Genomic DNA, 21,015 nt, shown 5'->3' on the forward strand with positions numbered 1-21,015 from the left:
AAGCGGAAGCGTTAGGTTAACGCAGTTGATGTAGTCGAACGTCTTCATGATCCAACCGATCCAAGTACCGAATGTGCGGCACCTCCGTGTTCAGCACACGTTCAGCTCGATGACGTCCCTCAAGCTCTTGATCTAGTAGAGGGTCGGGGGAGAGTTCCAACAATATGATGGCGTGGTGACGGTGATGGTGATGTGATCCGCAGAGGGCTTCGCCTAAGCACTACGACGCTATGACCGGAGGAGTGAACTGTGGAGGGGGCACCGCACATGGCTAAGAGAAATCTTGGTGTCCGTTTGGGGTGCCCCCCGCCCCGTATATAAAGGGGAGAGGAGGAGGTGGCTGGCCCAAGGGGGGCGCGCCAAGGGGGGAGTCCTACATGGACTCCTATCCCAAGTAGGATTCGCCCCCCTTCCTTCCAACGGAGAGGGGAAAGGGGAAAGGAGGGAGAAGGAGAAGGAAAGATGGGGGCCGCGCCCCCTGCCCTTGTCCAATTCGGATTGGGCAAGTGGGGGCACGCGCCACCTCCCGTGGCCTGCCTCCTCTCCTCCACTATGGCCCATTAGGCCCATTAACTTTCCCGGGGTGTTCCAGTAGCCTCCCAGTACTCCGAAAAATCCCCGAACCTTATCGGAACCATTCCAGTGTCCGTATATAACCTTCCAATATATAAATCTTGACCTCTCGACCATTTCCAGACTCCTCGTCATGTCCGTGATCTTAACCGGGACTCCGAACAAACTTCGGTCAGCAAAACACATAACTCATAATACAAATCGTCATCGAACATTAAGCGTGCGGACCTTACGGGTTCGAGAAATATGGAGACATGACCGAGACACATCTCTGGTCAATAACCAATAGGGGAACCTGGATGCTCATATTGGCTCCTAAATATTCTTCGAAGATCTTTATCGGTCAAACCGCATAACAACATACGTTATTCCCTTTGTCATCGGTATGTTACTTGCCCGAGATTCGATCATCAGTATCATCATACGTAGTTCAATCTCGTTACCGGCAAGTCTCTTTACTCGTTCCATAATGCATCATCCAGCAACTAACTCATTAGTCACATTGCTTGCAAGGCCTATAGTGATGTGCATTACCGAGAGGGCCCAGAGATACCTCTCCGATACACGGAGTGACAAATCCTAATCTTGATCTATGCTAACTCAACAAAACCTTCGGAGACACCTGTAGAGCATCTTTATAATCACCCAGTTACGTTGTGACGTTTGATAGCACACAGGGTGTTCCTCCGGTATTCCAGAGTTGCATAATCTCATAGTTAGAGGAATATGTATAAGTCATGAAGAAAGCAATAGCAATAAAACTAAACAATCATTAAGCTAAGATAACGGTTGGGTCTTGTCCATCACATCATTCTCTAATGATGTGATACCGTTCATCAAATGACAACACATGCCTATGGTCAGGAAACATAACCATCTTTGATTAACGAGCTAGTCAAGTAGAGGCATACTAGGGACACTCTATTTGTCTATGTATTCACACATGTACTAAGTTTCTGGTTAATACAATTCTAGCATGAATAATAAACATTTATCATGATAAGGTGGATGCAATGTGAAAGAACCACGAACCACTGGATCCTCCATCTCAAACAATCCTACTCCTTGAAACCAGGTTTGTGCAGAGAGAACAGGGACGTGCATAGTTTGGACCAGGAACTTAAGCACCTGCTGCCGACGAACTCCGACCAGATGAGCCGATGGGACAGGCTTGATGATTGCCACCATGTATTGCTCGTGCGCTCGGGGCAGAGGGATCGCCGGAGTGTAGTAGGTGCGAGGCAGATGATCTGCTCCACCATCCCCTATATCGAAACCAGCCGGGATGAAGCAGAACGGATCGATCTCGTACACTTCCATTGGTGATGGCGAGCGAGGAGTGGAGCTTGAAGTAGCTCGATGGTGCGATGCTGGATGCGGTTGCAGCAATGGCGATGACGACGGAGTAATAGGGGTTGGGGTTTTCTGCTTGGGAGGCATTTGTTCTTGGGAACCCGAAGAGGCAGGGGGATGCAGAGTAAATTTCCTTTCATGCTCGATTTCCAAAACCAGGTGATGGGACTTTGGGCACCCAGAGGGATAAGTCTGGAGCATGGCCGGTGCATTCTTTTTTAATGTGACCAGAACAAAAATAATTCCTGCACCGAACCGGGTTGGTGCAGGTCTCTGACGTGTGGCGCATGCCCAAAAAATTCTGACAATCCCAATAACTTGTGGCTAAATCTTCAATCATCTCATGAAAACTTTGCAAATCACTGACAATATCTTTTGGGGAGGGAAACTGAATCGCCGGGGAGGATGTGCTGTCCACTTCATCATCCGATAAACAAATGGGCTAAGAGCTAGAGCCCAAGGCCGTGTTAGGGCCCAAAGAAGGAACATAAGGCAATTGGGGAGAATCCAAAATTTCCGTTGCAAAGAACAATAGCATGCCCGAAAACCCGGATGTGACACATGCATGGGATAAACCATGCAGGGATAGCAGTAATGAACCAAACTGGATCGCTGGCCTCGCTGCCGGTGAAGATGCCGACACAGGAGAAGAGACAGCTTCATGTTTGGAAACTTCATAACCCGCCTCTTGGACAGTAGTAACCTCATCAGCCGTTGGTCCATAAATATAACCTTTCTGGTCCGAGTATTGCATGAACGTAGCAAACTTAATATGCTTATGAGGCTTAGATGTAGCTTATTGGGAATGTAAAGAAGATTTGGTTAGAGCATGTTGCATGGCTTCCAAACCTAGACGAGCTCTCCTCTTAGAGGGAATAACCAACTTCCACTCCTGATGGCATTCAGAATGCCGCAGCCTAAACTCGCTTTCCCAATCCGGGCCGCCATGGCCCCAGAGGTGAAAGAAACATATGAATTGTGTGCAAACAAAACTCCGTTGATGCAGAATACAGAACCCCACCTCCTTGCATGAAACATTGAACAAGAAAATGCCATTGCTAAGGAAAGATACCTTAAGCTGAGAACAATAAGCTCCAAGAGCAGATTCAAGCGCTAGGCCAACATTCTCCTCGTCCAGACGAAAAGAATGTCTTGCAAATGAGACCACCATGGTGAAATGGCCCGTGTCCTTCATGGGGTGCGCCGATCTGTTGAAGGTGCGTTGGATCTCCTAAGCCAACTTCATCCCAGGGGAGAAATCCAATCCCACGGAGATTGCTACATGGAGTGCCATGAGGAAGAAAATAACCAATAGAGAGGGGGAGAGGCACCGGAGAAGATGAGCCGATCAGATGGCAAAACTCAAGGTGAGATGTGGAGATCGCCGGCGGTGGTGAACATCCTATTACAGTTGAGTTTGACAAACATGGTTTTTCTGTTAAGGATGCCCACTCCCGGAAGGTTCTACACCGATGTGATTCTCCCAGCGATCTCTATCCGTGTGGCCCAACGGCAAGCTGTGGTCATGTCGCCCTTCACACCTACGTCCCCCTCTGGCATGCTTGTCTCGATCATCCCAGTGCCGACGTTCTTTATAAAGTTTTGTGGACTTTTTCGTTTTCATGTAATAATTCAGAGGCACACACTTGTCATGCCTCTCGCATAGGAAAACATGTTCGTTTGTCGTTTTCTTCTTCATCATCAATTGCCACATTTCCTTTTGATGTTATTCACTGTGATGTTTGGACATCTCTCGTGGCTAGCAATTTGGGTTTATCATATTACCTCATGATTTTGGATGATTTTTTCTCATTTCACTTGGACCTTTCCATTACGCCGCAAATCCGACATCGCCTCAACACTACATGCTTTCTACGCTTGTTACCTTAGCTTGTGATCAAGATAGGCCAAAGCTCAGAGTCATTGCACTATTCGAGCTCTCACAATTCACATCAAACACCTTGCTGCCAAAATGTTTTGGCTCCGCCTCCAAATCTCTTCTTTGCCCTTGGACTGATTTTTTTCTTCGCTTTTACCAAGGGAACTAAGGAATATCTACTAGACATGATTTGGCCGATCACCTGGCACCGCATATGCCAGTTCACGCGGTGACCACGGGTGGCGACCAGCCAAACTCGCGCTCTCGCAAGACCTCGGCGATGTTCTCGTCAGCTCCCTCGTCGTCCCGACCTCCAACCATGTCCTGGAGTTTCCCCATGATCGACTCGGTCACCCCGTGCTCGGGCCCCCTACTGTTTCGCCATAAATGTGTCACCGTCGCCATGCCTGTGAAGTGTACTGCCCCTGCACCTCCACTGTTGGCTAGTTGAGCTCACCCATGAGCTCTCAAACTCTCTTCCACGGCTATATAAGCGTGCCCCGACATCTCCCGCAGCTCACCCACTCTTCCCCCGCCCCTCTAGCCCATCGGAGTGACTCTATTCACCTCTGTCCGTCACTGTCCACCATGGCTGCCTCGGCCTCGACTTGACCCCGGCCACCACAGGCCTCATCTCCTCCACCCAACACCTTGAATGACTCCCCCTCGTTCCGCTGAGCCTCCCCACCCCCTTTGCCCCCTCGCTGGAGTGCCCGCATCGCCAAGAACCGTAACCGCACAAAGCTCCTATCGCCTCCCGTCGCCGCGACCTCCTCTCCACTCCTTCCCGGCAGCGGACGTTCCTCTGAACAGGTGCGGTGCAGCCCCGTAGTCCCGCTGGTGCCTTCGGCTAGGCCGGGGATCGCCGGACTTGGCCGGCCCCTTGGCCGTGTCCCTCCTCTACTCCCGCTCTGTTCCGCTCGGGAACGAACATGAGCGAGGGGAGGAGGAAGACGACGCCCTGGTCGCCCCCCTGCCGCGTGGGACCCCACGTAAGCCTCTCCCCCCCTGGTCCACGTGTTTAAGTGGAGAAGATTTTGCTAAAATACGCATACTATGTAGCACGATGGGGCCAGGAACTGTGTCGTGCACGGATGCGTTACACGGAGATGCGGTGCATGGTCCTTTCGGTGCGACCCGACACGAGACAGGCCGGAGGCACACCAACCGCCCACCAATGGCGGATGTGCACCACATGGGTAGAGATCTGAACCTCCACTCCCCCACCCCAGCTCCGCTACGCAGGTATAAATTCCCCTCCCCACCCCGTGCTTGACCTAGAGACCTCCTTCTCCCACTTCTGGGCGGCGGCGATGAACCCTAGATCTAGAGCTCCAGATTCGTTTAGGTGGTGGAGAGGCAAGGTTGGAAGGGATACTAGATCGTTCGCTGCCGTAGCGGCCTCCCCTTCCATGGCGGCGGAACGTGGATGCGGCTACCGCGGGGAGTGGCACGATGGGGCCGGCGTAGATCATGCGGGTTTGGGGGATGGGCCGGAACCTCGGCCCCGGCCGTGGTGGGGAGCGGAACAAGTTATTGTGGAAGCATGGCGTGGATGGTGACCGCACCAACTCTGCGTCATCCAACATTGATTTGGCGTCGGGAGGCACATCCAGATTGGATGATGCAGCGAAGCAGAAGCAGCGTGAGATCCCGGAGTGAGGAGTCAGGGTGCATCAGAACCGGGCGTCCTCAGACTCGGGAGATGCCAGTGCAGGGCAACGTGCTCCTATTCCACAACAACGGCCTCATGGAAAGCAGAAACAGGTGCCTCCTTCCAAAAACCTTCATCCATGCCCTTTTTGCAAATCCCCTGATCATCCTCCTGCACATTGCCCTCAATCCTTCTGTGAGCGATGCAATAAGATAGGACACCTATCTTTTGTTTGTCTTGGGAATGTATCGCTCCTATGTGCACATTCCAATCTAAAGGGCAGGGGTTTTACTATATCCATGATTCTTGTACTGCTAGTCAGATGAAAGAGCGTTCCAATAGTATTGTGGTCACTATTGTTGAGGGGGAAACTTCCACACGGCAAATGGAGCTTGACCTTAGTGACTACTTGGCCATGGGTTGGCGCTGCTCTGCTCATGTGATTGGCCCGGGGACATTTGTTGTGAGATTTCCTAACCCTAGAGCAGTAACCCAAATTTGCTATGTGAGGAGAGTCACCCTTAAAACAAGTGGAACAGTGATTCATGCCACTCAGTGGTCGTCAGCAGTTGGATCCAAGGGGGTTATGGAAGTTGCTTGGGTTAGAGTGAGTAATGTTCCACTAGATAAGAGGAGTGAGAGAAATCTGGCTTATGTCACATCTCTGGTGGGTGTTCTCTTGGAAATTGATGCTGCTACATTGCATAGACCTAGCTCTATTCGTGTTAGATTGGGATGTAGAAATGTGGATGAAATTCATGTTATTGCAGAAGCTATACTTGGGGGTCACTTTTATGACTTTTTTTATTAGGTGGAACAGGTCCTCGTGAGGGATCCAGATAGAGAGAAAAACTATGTTAAGATCTCACAGAATCCTGACATGAATCTTACAAAAAATGTGACCAAACAGGCGATGCCTGGAGCTAAGTTGGGTGGCTCCTCTTCTGGGCTTCGGAGAGATTTACCTCCCGTTCCCCATGGAAGGAAGCAAGACCTCATTCGGGAGTCATGCGAGAGTTTTGAGTCTGATGACTCGTTGCATACCACTCTGTTAATTGAGTCCATGGCTCAAGAACAAAGATCTAATGATGAAAAAGTAAGTAGCCTTAATAATGGGAAAAAGTCTGAAAGCTATTTACTAAACAGCAATGGAAAAAACATATTTTGATGTTGTAAGAACATCTTCACAGGTGATGGAGGCTACGCAGAATGAGAAATCTACTATGGGTGGCAATAGTGAATACAGGGTTGAGTCGCCAGACGAAAATGCGACTGTTGAGGTGATCCCTACCCCTCCTTTGGTCACTGAAGAAAATTTGCGCTTTAACCTTCATAATGTGCAGAGCAAAATGGAAAGAGTGGACGACAAGGTTGTGGCTGCAATGAAGAAGAGGTACATGGAAGGTACATCCGAGAATCCCAACTCCTTTGATGCTCTTAATAATCATGAGTTAATTCTTAGGACTATTAAAATGGGGGTTAATATTCTGGATGTTGATTTTTCTAGTATTGATGTGCTTAGAGAGCTTGAAAAATGTCGCAATAAAGATTCACTAGAAGAACCTAAAAATCATACCGTGGTGATGGAGGAAACTATGATCGTAACCATTGCCAAAGGGGAACAAACCCCTATGAGTCTGAAATGGGGTGAGGAGAATGACTTAGAGGAAGATAACTTTACTGTTGTTAAATCTAAGAAGAAGAGAGAGAAAAAAGTAAATGTGGTTATCTCCAAACCTATCACCAGAAGCCAAAAAAATAATGTCTCCTTGAAAGAAAGTAAACGTAACCATACTCTGCCTCCTAGTATGGTACCAGGAGATGAAAAAATAAAGTGTTAAAATAAATGGCCTTTTCTTGAATTGTAGGGGAGCAGGTAAGAAGGGGATGACTACCTGCTTCTCAGATCTTATTAAAGATCATTCCCTTGATTTTATAGGTCTTCAAGAGACCATAAAAAAGAAATTCCCCTTAAAGTTCCTTAGGAGGATAGATCCATTCAATAATTTTGAATGGAATTGGGTTCCTTCTACGGGTAAGTCAGGGGGCATCCTTTGTGGAGTGAAGAAAGAAACCCTTGAGATCATATCCTGGGAGGCTGGTAGATTCCTGTTGCAAACCAATGTGTATGACGTGAAGCGTAAATTTGTCTAGGCGCTCATAGTGGTCTATGGAGCAGCTCAAGATGACGGGAAAGATGATTTCTTAGCAGAACTGGTGTCAGTGTGCTCTCAAATCCATGTCCCCTATATAGTGGGCGGTGACTATAATATCCTGCGAAATAGTGATGTGAAAAATAAGAATATGGCTCATTCCCACTTTGTAGATAAGTTCAATTTGGCCATCCAGACTCTCAAATTGAGAGAAATCCATATGGGAGGGGGGAATACACCTGGACCAATAAACAAAAACACCCAACATTGGAAAAGCTAGACCGAATCCTTATGAGTTTCGAATGGGAAGATCTGTTTCCTCTAGTTACAGTGAGAAAATTGGTGAGAGACGTATCTGACCATAACCCCTTATTGTTGGCCTCGGGCCCAGAAAAAAAAGGCTCGTCCCACCAACGTGAGTTCAGATTTGAATTGAGCTGGCCTAAAAATGTGGACTTCTACATTAAAGTAAAGAAAATCTGGGAGTAACCTGTGTCAGCTGAGGATCCTATTGATTTCCTTAATAGTAAGCTCAAACATGTTAAAAATACTTCAAAGGATGGGGTTCCCATTCCTTTGGACCTGCCAAGAAGAGGAAAAATGCATTAAAGAAGAGCTGGAAGAGATTGAGAAATTAGAGGAAGGGGGACCTCTTGACCCAGAAGTATACGAAAAAAGGACGTCCCTTAACTCGGAGCTCAATGAGCTTTAGATCATGGAAGAAATCTTTTGGTTGCAACACTCCAATGAGCGATGGTTGCTCAAAGGAGATCATAACATGGCCTTTTATCACCGATTAGCGGATGGCAGAAAGTGTAAAAACACGATTCACTCCCCGACGGCAGGAGACATGACTATCGAGGGCACAAAAGATCTCCTGGAACATGCAACCTCGCTCTATAAGGAGCTATTTGGACTGGCCAGGGGAAACATGTTCCATCTATCTCCTGAAACGTGGACCGAGGAGGAAAAACTTAATGAAGAGGATAACATCCTTCACACTAGTGTATTCACTAAAGAGGAGGTGAAAAAAGCTCTGTTCAGCATGGCTTGTAATAGAGTACCCGGCCCGGATAACATACCAAGGGTATTTTATATGCATTTCTGGGATTTTGTCAAAAAAGACATTATGCGCCTGTTTGAGGCCTTTCATAGCAACTCCCTGGATGTGGCTCGACCAAATTATGGGGTTATCACCTTGATAACTAAGATGAATGTGACCAAAAAGATTCAGCAATACCTCCCCATATGCCTCTTGAGATGTCCTTATAAGCTTATAAATAAAGTGTTAGACAATCGGGTAGCTATTTTTGCTGATAAGCTGATTAGTAGACATCAAAATGCTTTCATTCAGCATAGAAATATCATGGATGGCATCCTAATGCTATATGAGGTGATCCACCACACTCATCATAAGAAAAAGGTGGGGGTTGTAATGAAACTAGACTTTGAAAAGGCCTACGGTAAAATTAATTGGAACTTTCTCCTTGATTGTCACCGAGATGGTGGATTCGGGCCTACTTGGTGTGAGTGGATTCAAAAAGTTCTTTGCAATGGGATGGTTAGTATTAAGCTCAATAACGAGGTGGGCTCGTATTTCCATAGTTATAAAGGGGTACGACAAGGCGACCCATTCTCACCTTTCTTGTTTAATTTGGCTGTGGAAGTTCTTTAAAAAAATGGTTCGTAATGCTCAAAAAGAGAAGTTGATTACTGGGCTGGCACCTGACCTCATTGAAGATGGGGTGGCGATCCTCCAGTATGCTGATGATATAGTAATTTGTTTTGAACATAATGAGGAGGCCGCTGTTAATCTGAAACTTCTCCTTTATATGTTCGAGCATATGTTGGGGCTCAAAATTAATTTCCTGAAAAGTGAGATACTTTGCATTGGGGGGGGGGGCGCAATGATACTTTGAGCTTTTATGCTAAGCTTTTTAATTTCCAAATAGGTCACTTCCCAATGAAATATCTGGGAGTGCCAGTCAGTTACTCGACTCTTCCCGGCCTACATTGGATCTTTGTGGATGATAGATTCCTGAAATGTTGTGACTCTTGGATTGGTAATTCGGCCTCCTCTGGTGGGAGACTAATCCTCCTTAACTCATCCCTTACCAGCACTATATACTTCTATATGTTCATGTTTCTGATTCCTAAGATGATTATCGACAAATTAGATAAACACGGGAAACATTTCTTTTGGCAAGAACATGAAGGGCGCAAAAGATACCATTTGGTGAAGTGGTCTAGGATCTGTAGATCCAAGAATAAAGGGGCGCTGGGGGTGAAAGACCTTCGTAAACAAAATATTAGCTTGCTCACCAACTGGTGGTGGAAGCTTGAGACACAACATGGCCTGTGGCAAGATGTTGTAAGAGCCAAATACTTCAAAAAGGACACCATTGCCTAAGTTAGAGACAAATTTGGGGACTCTCCAATATGGAAAGCTATTACGAAAGTCAAGGAATATTATATGGCAGGTAGGGGGTGGTTCTGAATGTGGGGAACATTGCTAGAGTGTGGAACGATCCCTTAAATAATAGTCCACCTCTTTGCTCTAAGTATGCTTTACAATTTCTGTAATGAACAAGAAATTACGGTGGCTGAATTTAAAAAAGGGGTCGGAGATGATTTCTTCCGAAGATGACTCCATGCTCAGCTTAATGAGAAATGGGAGGAAATGCGAGCCACGGTTGGTGCGTGGCCTTGTTCAAAGGACCCGGACCAGATCAGTTGGTCCTTAGGCAAGAAGAAAAAATTCACAACCAAATCGGTTTATGAGTACCTGGAGCGTAAACTAGCTAGATGCAATTATAGATGGATTTGGAGAGCAAAAATCCCCCTAAAATTAAAATATTTCGGTGGCAACTCTTTCAGGACTCTATCCTGATTAGGGATGTCATGAAAAGGTGGAGATGGGCTGGTAACCCACAGTGCTCATTTTGTAGAAAGAGAGAAACCTCTCAACATTTATTTTTTACTTGTCCAGTTGCTAGAGTGATTTAGAGAGATAGTTGGCTGTGTCCTGGGCACTGATCTTTGTCCAAACAACATATGGCAATACTTTTCATCGTGCTACATATTTCTCCCTGGAGGTGCTAAATACTATACATTTGGGTTGGCAGCTGTGTGTTGGGCAATCTGGAATTGCCGTAACCAAGCCTCCTTTGAAGGGAAAAAATTAAGAATCCCCTTTGACATCATGTATTCTACTTGTGGATATTTGTCATATTGGGAAGGTCTGATGAATGGCGTTGACCGGGAGGCTGTGGAGCACGGTGCAAAAATGCTGAGGACCAACGCTTCGACAATGATGAGGCTATGTGCAGCACCAAGTGTGGAGACAGAAGGCTGGTGCGAGCCTGATATCTGAGATAGTAATACCTAGTGGGCTGCTATTGTGCTCCTGCGTGAGCTGGTCTTTGCCCGTTTGTGAGCTTTTGGTTTACCTTGTTTTGGTAGTTTGAACTATTTCCATATGTGGTTGGTTAGTTCTTGGGTGTCTTTGGGTTTTCGCCCCATGGTAAGCTGCTCGATGATGAGTGCTTACACTGGGTTTCCCAAAGATGTGTTGAACTCGCTATCCCCTTTTTCGTTTCCTTTAAGACTTTGCTGGAGCTGATGTATTTCCGTTATGATAAGTAATAGAATGGGGTATATGCCCGGTTCAAAAAAAGTAGGAAGGCGTATTCTGTTTCTATTGCGGCTGAAAATACGTTTTCCTTTTCAGAAAACGTAATCTACCCGAAGGAACTTTCTATTTTCAGTCGCCAGGGACCTGTTTGTGAGGATCTTTTCATAGAGTAGTCCCTGTTCTTGTACACCTCATAAATTTGCGACCGTAACTCCGATTGAGGTGAAACCAATGCTCACTTCTTCCTCTCATCGAGATCTTTCTGTTGGTGCCATTTTCATAAGGTGTTCACACTGTGAAAATGACCATTATTCCCTTGCCTCTAATCATCTCCCTCTAAGAGAGAACCGTCCTATGTTTCGCTCCGCGGCTTCACCACACTTCTTCCAGGAGTCTTCGTCAACCCCAGGCAAGCCACAATAGCCACTTGCATGATAGACATGCAGTAGACATGGTTTCTACTTGAATATTAAATAAAAATTTGTCTATTATCTATCTGCTTGTTTGCTACTATTGTCGTTGTTTCGGTTATGCTCGTGGTTTCATGTTCACCTTCATGCTATGTCCCGATGCATCTTGTTATTTTGTACTACCTGCTCGTATTATTGTCACATGTTATGATTGATAGTAGTAGTTCATGCTGGTAGCAATGATGTTCAGTCTGATGGATGTTTACCATCTGTTATCAAGTATCGTTGCTATGCATGTTACTTTGCATCTAGTTTGTTACATGCTTACTTGGTACTGTTCTTGCTATGTTCTTGCATGGTATTTATTCATGATGCTAGTAGTCATGCTATGCTCCCGTGTAGTGTTATGATCATGCTCATCAGTATGCCATGCTCATTTGGTTAAATGCTTCATTGTGGTTATGCTCGATGATTATGTTGCATCTCCATGCTTATGTTGATATCATGTTCATGCATTGTAGTTGAATCATGTTTTGTATTATGACTCAGCTTATTGCATTCAAGTTTAATCGGATAAAAATGAGCTTGAACAATAGTTGGCTAAGTCATGGTGCCACTGAATCAAGCTGACCAGTGCAACCACAATTGCCTTTATGGAAAGAACCTAATTGGGTCTATTGTCATTGCCTCTCGCCGGTGCCTCCAACGAGGGAAGGTTATGGACACGCGCTACCCTAATCAGGTAGGCGGACACAAGCCTTGTGTGCTCATTGTTGTTGTTATGGTACCTTTCCCCCTTTGGGACCGTTTATGTTTTGCCATGACGGTGACCATTGATGCCTTTGGTAGGCACAGGGCCACCCATGACTTATCGCAAAGGGGAGTTGGTCGGAGTGGCCGGTCATGGTGGTAGATCGGTTTTGTCGGAACGCCATTGGGACACACGTATGGGAGTGTGAGGCCATCGGTTCCGTGGTGTGGGTACAGTGTGCTAACCTCTGCAGAGTGTGTGTTAAATCTATCGATAGCCGCACCCGCAGATATGGGCCCAGTTCGTAGTCGGTCACACTATGAGCCAACAATAATAATAACTTGCTTAATAGTAACCCTGGTTTGATGATGAGAAAGAGATTGGTTGTGATCGAGAGAGGATCATGAGAGTATCGTGGATACCGAAGTTGGTTGATCTGTATGCGATCGTGAGATTGTCACAGTGGTATCGTGGATACCGAAGTTGGTAAGTTGATGCATCAGATGCTTACGAGCTAACCACATCATAAGAGTAAGTTGGTGCATGATCATGCTAACCTGTTGCATGTAGTACCATCATGTTCATAGGCTCATGCCATGTTAGTGTTGTTTTAGCCGTATCATGTTCAGTTTGTGTATGCCATGTATCATGTTCTTGATTGGTTTAACCTGCTAATTTCCATGATGTTGTTTGTCTTGACTTCTTTTGGTTATTGTGAGCTTGCAAGTACATTCAATGTACTGACCTAGCGTGTCATGCCAGTTTGTAGGTCGTGCCTAGATTGCTTGCTTGTTTGGTGTGGTTCCTGTATTCGCCAGCTAGGATAAACGTTCCAGCCAGAGTCCCTGTGGATTGGAGTCCATCATCGTCGTTAATTGTTCCGCTGCCAGTATAGGTTCCACTTGCTCAAGTTGTTATGCTTCTTGCATAGAGCAACTGTAGTTGGCATAGCATCGTCATGCTGGTGTTATTCCTTGTAATATCGGAGACCTTGTATTCGTATTCGTGTTGTAATATAGAGATGGTTTGTTCTATGCTAAGCAGTGTCGTATTCTAGAAGACTTCACCTCGATCTCTGGGCTGGAATACGGGGCGTTCTGGTTTCTCTGAGACGGGGTACCACACACCATTGCCCATCTCCAAACGGACAACGAGAAGGAATTTGATAACCTTTGTATTCGCACTCTTTTATCCACCATGGCACCATTTTTCATCTCACGTGTCCATATACATCACAGCAAAACGGTCATGCCGAATGTGTTCTTCGCATACTCAATGAGAGTGATCGCGCTTTTCTCTCCCACGGGCATATGCCTGCCCGGTTTTGGCCCGATGCTCTTGCCACAGCTACACTTCTTCTCAACATCCGACCTTGTAAACCCCGGTGGAGCTACACCCCTCATCATCTCCTATTCGGATCACCTCCGTCATATGATGGTCTCCATGTTTTCGGTTGCCTTTGTTATCCTAATATCACAGCCACGGTCCGCACAAGTTGGCACCTCACTCTCTTGCTTGTGTTTTTCTTGGGTACCAACCCAACACCAAAGGCTTCCGCTGCTATGACCCGGAATCCCATCGTGTGATCGTGTCTCGGCACGTTTATTTTGATGAGGTTGTTTTTCCTTCTCAGCAGGTATCAGCATGTTCTGCGCCATCTCCGGACGCCCCTCCTCTACGGGTTCGTGGAGCCCTTATGCTCCCTCCACCCTATCACTTGGGCATGGCTGCGACCCTATTGGATTCTCTGTCCTCGGTCATGGCCTCGCCGCCCTCGGCGTTTCCCTCATCGGCTCAGGAGGAGTCGGCCTCCAGGGCCTCGCTGGGCCCTCACCTCTTGGCTCTGGAGGAGCCGGCCTCCTCAGGACCGGCCATGATCCCTGCCCCACCCCTATCCGAGCCCTCGGGGGTCTCGTCCCCGACCACGGCATCACCCCGCGGTCCTTCTCACCGACTCAGGAGGAGCTGGCCCTCTCGGCCCCGTCGACGCATTCGTCGGTTACTCTCTTGACTCTTGGTCCTGGAAACGACAGCCTACTATCTCCCGTTCGAGTGCTAAGGCCGAGTACTGAGTTGTTGCCGACGTGGTCGTGGAGACTTGTTGGCTTCGTCACCTTCTTGGTGAGCTTCGGATTGCACTTCCGAAAGCCATTGTGGTCTTCTGCGATAACGTGTTGGCCACCTACCTCGCGGCTAAACCGGTGCAGCACAAGCGCACCAAACACATTGAGCTCGATGTTCACTTTGTGCGCGAGAAGGTTTAGTTGGGTCAGCTTCGAGTTCTTCATGTACCGACTAACCAACAGTTTGCTGACATCATGACCAAGGGGTTGCCAACTGCTTCATTCCAGGAGTTTCATTCCAGTCTTTGCATAGCCGACGCCGACGCTTCGACTGTGGTGGTGGGTGTTGAAATGTGATATCTCTATATTTATTACCGACTGATTCTCCTATTATATCTAGCCTTGTATAGTTGATTCCTAGAGACATTGTAGGGTTAGTTGGCTTGTCATGCAAGACACCACCTGCATATATTGTAACAGACTCTGATGAATGCAATTGAGTTGCCTCCTATAGTCTTCTACAATCGCCTTTGAAGGAAATTCAAGTTGAACCCTCCTGATCCGCCAAGGAGGGTGAGAAGGTTGAGGGGGAGCAAGTTGCTTCCCAAGGAAATACCCCTCCGATCTCCTCATCTGGTGCCCCTACCTAGGTGGAGGTTGACCCTGCTCCTAGTTCTTTAGCTTCACAGACAGAACAGGAAGAGAGGAAATATGAAGAGCCCACGACTCCCAAAGAGAAAGATCCTGTTGTACCACCGGTGCTGCCACAACAGAATGAAGGAGAACAGGTTCTGACTCAAGAATCTGAAGAATTGGTTGTACCACTCACCATTGAGAACTCACCGAAAGAAAAGTCCCTAGTGCCAGAGAATGAGAAAGCCGTTGAAGGAGTTCCAGTGAAGGAAAATGAAGGTTACACCAGTGCTTCCACGCCATCAACTCCAGAGAAAGTTACAAGGTCACTTGCTCCATTGAAGCCCATCGATGAGAATGTGTCGGCCTCTGAAGATATTGAGCTGATGGAAATTACCGAGGAAGAATATCGGAAAAATCATGGGGAATTGTTTCCGCTGTTTGCAGCTGAGTATGGCCCCAATGGCCCTGCATTCAATTAAAAACTTCATTCATCTAAGCTTGCATTCTTTGGGGTCAGCCTGTACAAAGGAGAAAGGACTTCATTGTCACTGCAGTTTTGGAGAGAAGAACAAGCAGTCTATTATCTTCGTAATTATCTCTCGAATTAGATTATTCTTTGCATTACATTTCATTCATTGTCTATCATTCAATGTGATATTTTATGTCAACAATCATCCAAAAAGGGGGGATTGTTGGTGCACTATCTGCCTACCTTGTGTTTTGGAGGTTTTTGACAAAACAGGTATGGACTGGTTTGTTTGCTAATGCATATAGAGAGAAAAAGTCCAGACGCAACCGAAGAGAATGTTGTCTCTGGTGCTGAGTTCGAGGAACTTCACTGTGGTACATATGCGTTGTAGAGAAGAATGAGCTTTATTTGTTGAAGTGATAGAGTCGAGAAGATTGATGTGAAGAAATCGACCCCTTGAAAGTTTACTGCTGAAGCAAAGCCCAAACTTAGATAGTGGTTTAGCTTCACAGTAGTTATGAGTGAGAGTTCTTGTACCTATTACTCTTAAGAGATGTGCACTCTCTAGACGGATAGGTTTCATCTTCTAGTGATGAAGATTTGTTGTCTTCACCGAGCCTGATCTTCAGCTACCAAGAGTGATTGTGGTTCACGAAGGTCGACCGAAGGTTCGATGATCACCGACAAGGATCTACCACGCATGAAATCAACCTGAGTCTGGTCATCTCTACATTGAAGGAGAATAGGGTGAAGAGAATTTATCTTCCGTGTTAAGTAACAACCCCTCCAACCAGATGTAGCCCTTTGGCAGAAGGGTGAATTGGTCTACCAAATCTCTTTTTCTCCATCGAGCACCATTGGTTCTGTTTTCTCTACTGCATTTCATTCAGTAGTTTACATTGATGCTATGTGCCGATAGTTCATTTGATCTATTTGTTCTGTGTGTTATCAATGGTGTATCTACACTCATAGTGTTTCTTCCTCATCGCCTGTATTCATTCATTATCGTCTTGTGCTTCAGAGTCACTTATGAGATCATTCTATAGTATTTTATTCAGTGCTGACCATGTTGTGTCTCATTCTGCTACATCTATTTGCATGTTGCTTTACTCTCATTGTAGTTAAATCAGTGATATATCAAGCCCGTATTTTTGTCAATGCTTTCATCGATGAACATGCTTTAGACGAATAAGATTAAGCTAGTCCATTTCCTTCGTAACTCTATTTTGCTGTTGTGATTGGGATAAGTTTCAAAGCTTTTGAAAGAAATTTGAATCTCCCATTCACCCCCTTAGGTCGATATACTCTCGGTCCTAACACTTGGAGAGAGGGCTAGAAGATCCCCGAGGAGGCCACAAGCCTTAGGGGCGCGCCCTAGGGGGCGCCCTGAGGGCTTGTGGGCCCCTCGAGAGTCCTCCAACTCTAAAACCACTTCTATAAATTCCATAATATCCCCCAATATCGGAGGCATCCACCAAAATACTTTTCTGCTGCCGCAAGCCTCTGTTCCCATGAGATCCCATCTTGGGACCTTTTCCGGCAACCTGTCGGAGGGGCATTCCATCATGGAGGGCCTGTACATCAACTTTGCTGTCCTTGCGATGAAGCGTGAGTATTTTACTATAGACCTATGGGTCCATAGCTAGTAGCTAGATGGCTTCTTCTCTCTCTTTGTTCTTCAATACAATGTTCCCCTCGATGTTCTTGGAGTTCTATCCGATGTATTATAGTCGGATTTCGGGTTCGGCAGACCGTTGAGAGGTTCGAACTCTGGGTGTGTGCGAAGAACTCATCCTCCCCAGTCTGCCTGTTCGCTAATCTCATGGCCAAGCTCGACGAACTGAATGGACAAGAGACACAACACTTCACCCAGGTTGGGGCCACCTTGCGGTGTAAAACCAAACTCCTGCTTTGTGGTGTACTGGCCTCGAGGGGCTCAGGATGAACTAGTATAGTCGAGAACGACCTCAGGAGGAGAGGTGTTCTTGTGCTGAATGCGCTGGTGCGTGTGAGGATGATCTCTCCGGTTCGGATCCCCCTCTATGGTGGTGGCTAGGTCCTATTTATAATGGCATTGGTCCTCTTCCCAAATGATGGCGGGAAGGGATCTCACAACGACCAAATTTAAGGGGAGACAGCTAGTATATGCTATCTTGACAAAAGTAGTCTTCGCCTGCAAAAGCCTCTGGTGGTGACACCGCGGTGGGATAGGTGGTGACCTCCGTCCTGCCGTCCTGGTGGTCTTAGTCTTGTTGCAATGGAATGGAAACCTTTGCTTGATTCCTCGGGACTCCGCGCCTGCTCTTGCCTCCTTAGCACCAAAGAGGAAACTCGTACGATGTGCCTGCTGGTGCCCGCCTGTCCTTGGTCGTCATGGCTCACGTCATCTGAACCTCACGAGGTGAACCTTGCATAGATATCTCCGCTCCTCGGGAGCCAGCCTGAGGAGGCCTCCCCATGTGCTTGGTGTCGTCCGTCTCGCGAGGCTTGGCCCCTCACGAGGGTCTTGAGTTGTTGAAGTTGAAGTTGGGTCGTACCAGGCCGTCGATGGAGCCACACCATGGGCCGCAGCCAAGCAAGTTTGGGTACCCCCGTTCCCAGAACACCAATAGTAGCCCAGGGGCCCAAGGCGTGCTTGAACTTGGCTTCGAGGCGAAACCAAAGGGCAAGTGCGGAGCGCCACGGGCCCTAACCGCCTGTGGCCTTGGTCGACGCATGGCGATTGATGGGGCGTGGGCGTCTCCGCTTCCCCACGCCACCTCGGCAACCGTTCAACTTGACTAGGCCCTGCTGCATGTAGAGAAAATCATCATTGCGTGCGACCGTGGAGGCCGGCGGTTGGCCTCCCTCCGGCTATAAATGAGGAGAGGGGAGGAGCCCCCCTTGCTCATCTCCATCTTCTCGCTACCCGCTCCTTCTTCTTCATCTCTGACTTGCCGTCTTGTTGTAGCTCTCATGGCGCTGACGAGGAAGTTCTCTACCGCCGAGAAGGGGAAGGCCCCCAAGGAGTGACCCGGCTCACTGCCTCCTAAGAGAGGGCGAGGCTGCCCCCGCAAGTACGGTGCGACCCCTACGGTGGCACCTCGGGGGCATAGGCGCACTCCTTTCGGGGCCGGCGTCGCCTTGAGCAGCCATGGCGGTGCTTCTTCTCGCGGTGGAAGCCGCCAAGGGTGAGGCCACCCCTGTGACAAGGGGAGGCACGCCATGGTTGCCCGGCCTCCTCAGCCACGCTTCCACTCGACAGAGGTGCTCCCAGAATTCGTCGTGTGGTCGGAGAGGCCGACCGACACCTGGCTCTCACTCCCTCGCTTCTTTGCGGGTGAGCTGCCGGCCGCGGGGCTTGACGGCCTCTGGCTGCAGGCTGACGGCTGCTACAGCAAGGCTTCGTGTGTTGGGGTCGAAGTTACCGCGCCGGTAACGTATCCTTGGCCCGCGGCTGGCAAGCGTTTGCTCGCGCGCGCGGCCTGAGCAGGAGGTGCACCCTCCACTTCAAGTACGACGGCATCGCGACCCTTTACGTGAGGGTGTTCAGGGTGGACGGCAGTCGCGTGGTGTGCTGCCCCGAGGATGGCAGCAGCGACGATGAACTTGGCCTTGACGACGACTGGAACGACGATGGGGGTGAGCTCGCCCTTGGTGGCGGCCACGCCTCCCCCAGCGGCGGCTGCTCCTCCTCTGGCGAGAGCACCAGCAGCGACAGCTATGATCAGCCGCCCTACCGCTGGGCTCGGGTCAGGGAAGGTGACGGGTCATCCCGCCGGCGTGCTCCAGCGAAGCGGGAGGAGGACTCCGGCTAAGCATGCGGCGACTAGAGCCTGGCTCAGGAGCTGCTGCAGCCGTGCGGGCCACTTTTGTTTAACCTTTCCTATTTCCTGCATTTTGAAAAAAGTAGATGGCCCCGTTGGGGTGTGTAATGAACTGCGGCAGTTATGTCACTATGCTATGCTTGTTATTCTGATATTATGCCATGCTATCTGTGTTCTGAATGGATACGGTTTGGGTAACATAGCTTGGCACGCTTGCGGTAGTGTTGGTTTCCCATCTCGCGAGGGTGCGCCCTTTGGCATCTGGAGAAGTTCCCTTCTCGACGACTCAGGAGCCATCGGCCTCAGGACACGTTGTAGAGCTACAGAAATGTTAGAAAGTCTGAAGGGGTGCCTTGTTCTTCCTTGCACGAGCCCCAGGCGTGAGTTAGTTGTGGCTTAGTGCACCACATCGTGCTGCCTGAGGGCCATGGACTTTAGAGTGTGCGCACACCCACGAGCTCATTCGAGAGCGCCTCGCGAGTACCAAGGAAGCCGAAGCTCTGGAAACAATGGATCTGGGGCGACAGGGCTTTGGCAAAGTGTGTTTGCGGCGCGGGCGGACCCAACGCAAGAAAACACATGCCCAGCCCAGCCCCCGCGCGTGAGACGCGCGAGGACGAGCGATGGGCAACTGCCACTCCCCTGAGCCAAGAATAAAAGGCAAGAGAAACAGAAGGGCAGAATCCAACTTGCCAATTGAAAAAAAAGCGAGAACTCCAAATTCCATTAAGAAGTTGCAAACCAGCTACAGAAAGCAACCAAATGAACAGCCGCGTCCGGCACCTAGTCTAGTCTTCTCACCAGCGTGGAGCTAAGTGTTGCCACTAGGACGTGGGAGGGAGCCCCCGAGGCCCGAGGGCGGCACTCCGGAGACTCCGGGGCATGTACACCCCCACTCGTTATTACGTGAGAGTGTCACGAGCGGAGACCTTCACAGGCACGGGGCCTTGCTTCATGGGTAGAACCTCTGGAGGTGCTGGATGTTCTAGGCGTTCTGGATCAGGATCCCGTCCTGCGTCTCCAGGCGTGCGGTGCCAGGCCTGGAGACACGGGCGATCCTAAGCGGGCCCTCCCACATGGGTGAAAGCTTATGCAGCCCCTCCCTGGAGAGCACCCGCCTCGGGATAAGATTACCCACATCGAGCTTCTTGGAGCAGAAGCCGCGGTAGTGCTACCGCCGCAGCGCATGCTGGTAACTTGCTGCTCAGAGCATGGCTTGATGGCGGCATTCCTCCCCCGCGAGGCATCCTGGCGTGCCTCGTCAAACGCCAAGACCCGCGCCGAGCGATGCCTGACCTCGTGAGGGAGAACCGCTTTGGCTCAGTAGATGAGGAAGAATGGAGTATCACCTGTTGTCTTGGTCGTGGTGGTGCGGATGGACCATAGAACGGACTGGAGCTCGTCCAACCAGCCCCTGCCGCAGGCCTCGACCTTCTTCTTGAAGGTTCTCGCATTGAGGCCTCTCAGGACCTCTGCATTGGCGCGTTCGGCCTGGCTGTTGCTCCTAGGGTGTGCCACTGAGGCGTAGCATATCTGTGTTCCAAGGTTAGCACAATATGTTTTGAAAAGGTTGCTAGTGAACTACGAGCCATTGTCGATGATGATGCAATTGGGGACCCCGAACCGGCTCAAGG

The sequence above is a fragment of the Triticum urartu genome, chromosome 6A, assembly GCF_056163025.1.
Source record: "Triticum urartu cultivar PI428250 chromosome 6A, HENAU_Tu73, whole genome shotgun sequence".
In the NCBI taxonomy this organism is placed as follows: domain Eukaryota; kingdom Viridiplantae; phylum Streptophyta; class Magnoliopsida; order Poales; family Poaceae; genus Triticum; species Triticum urartu.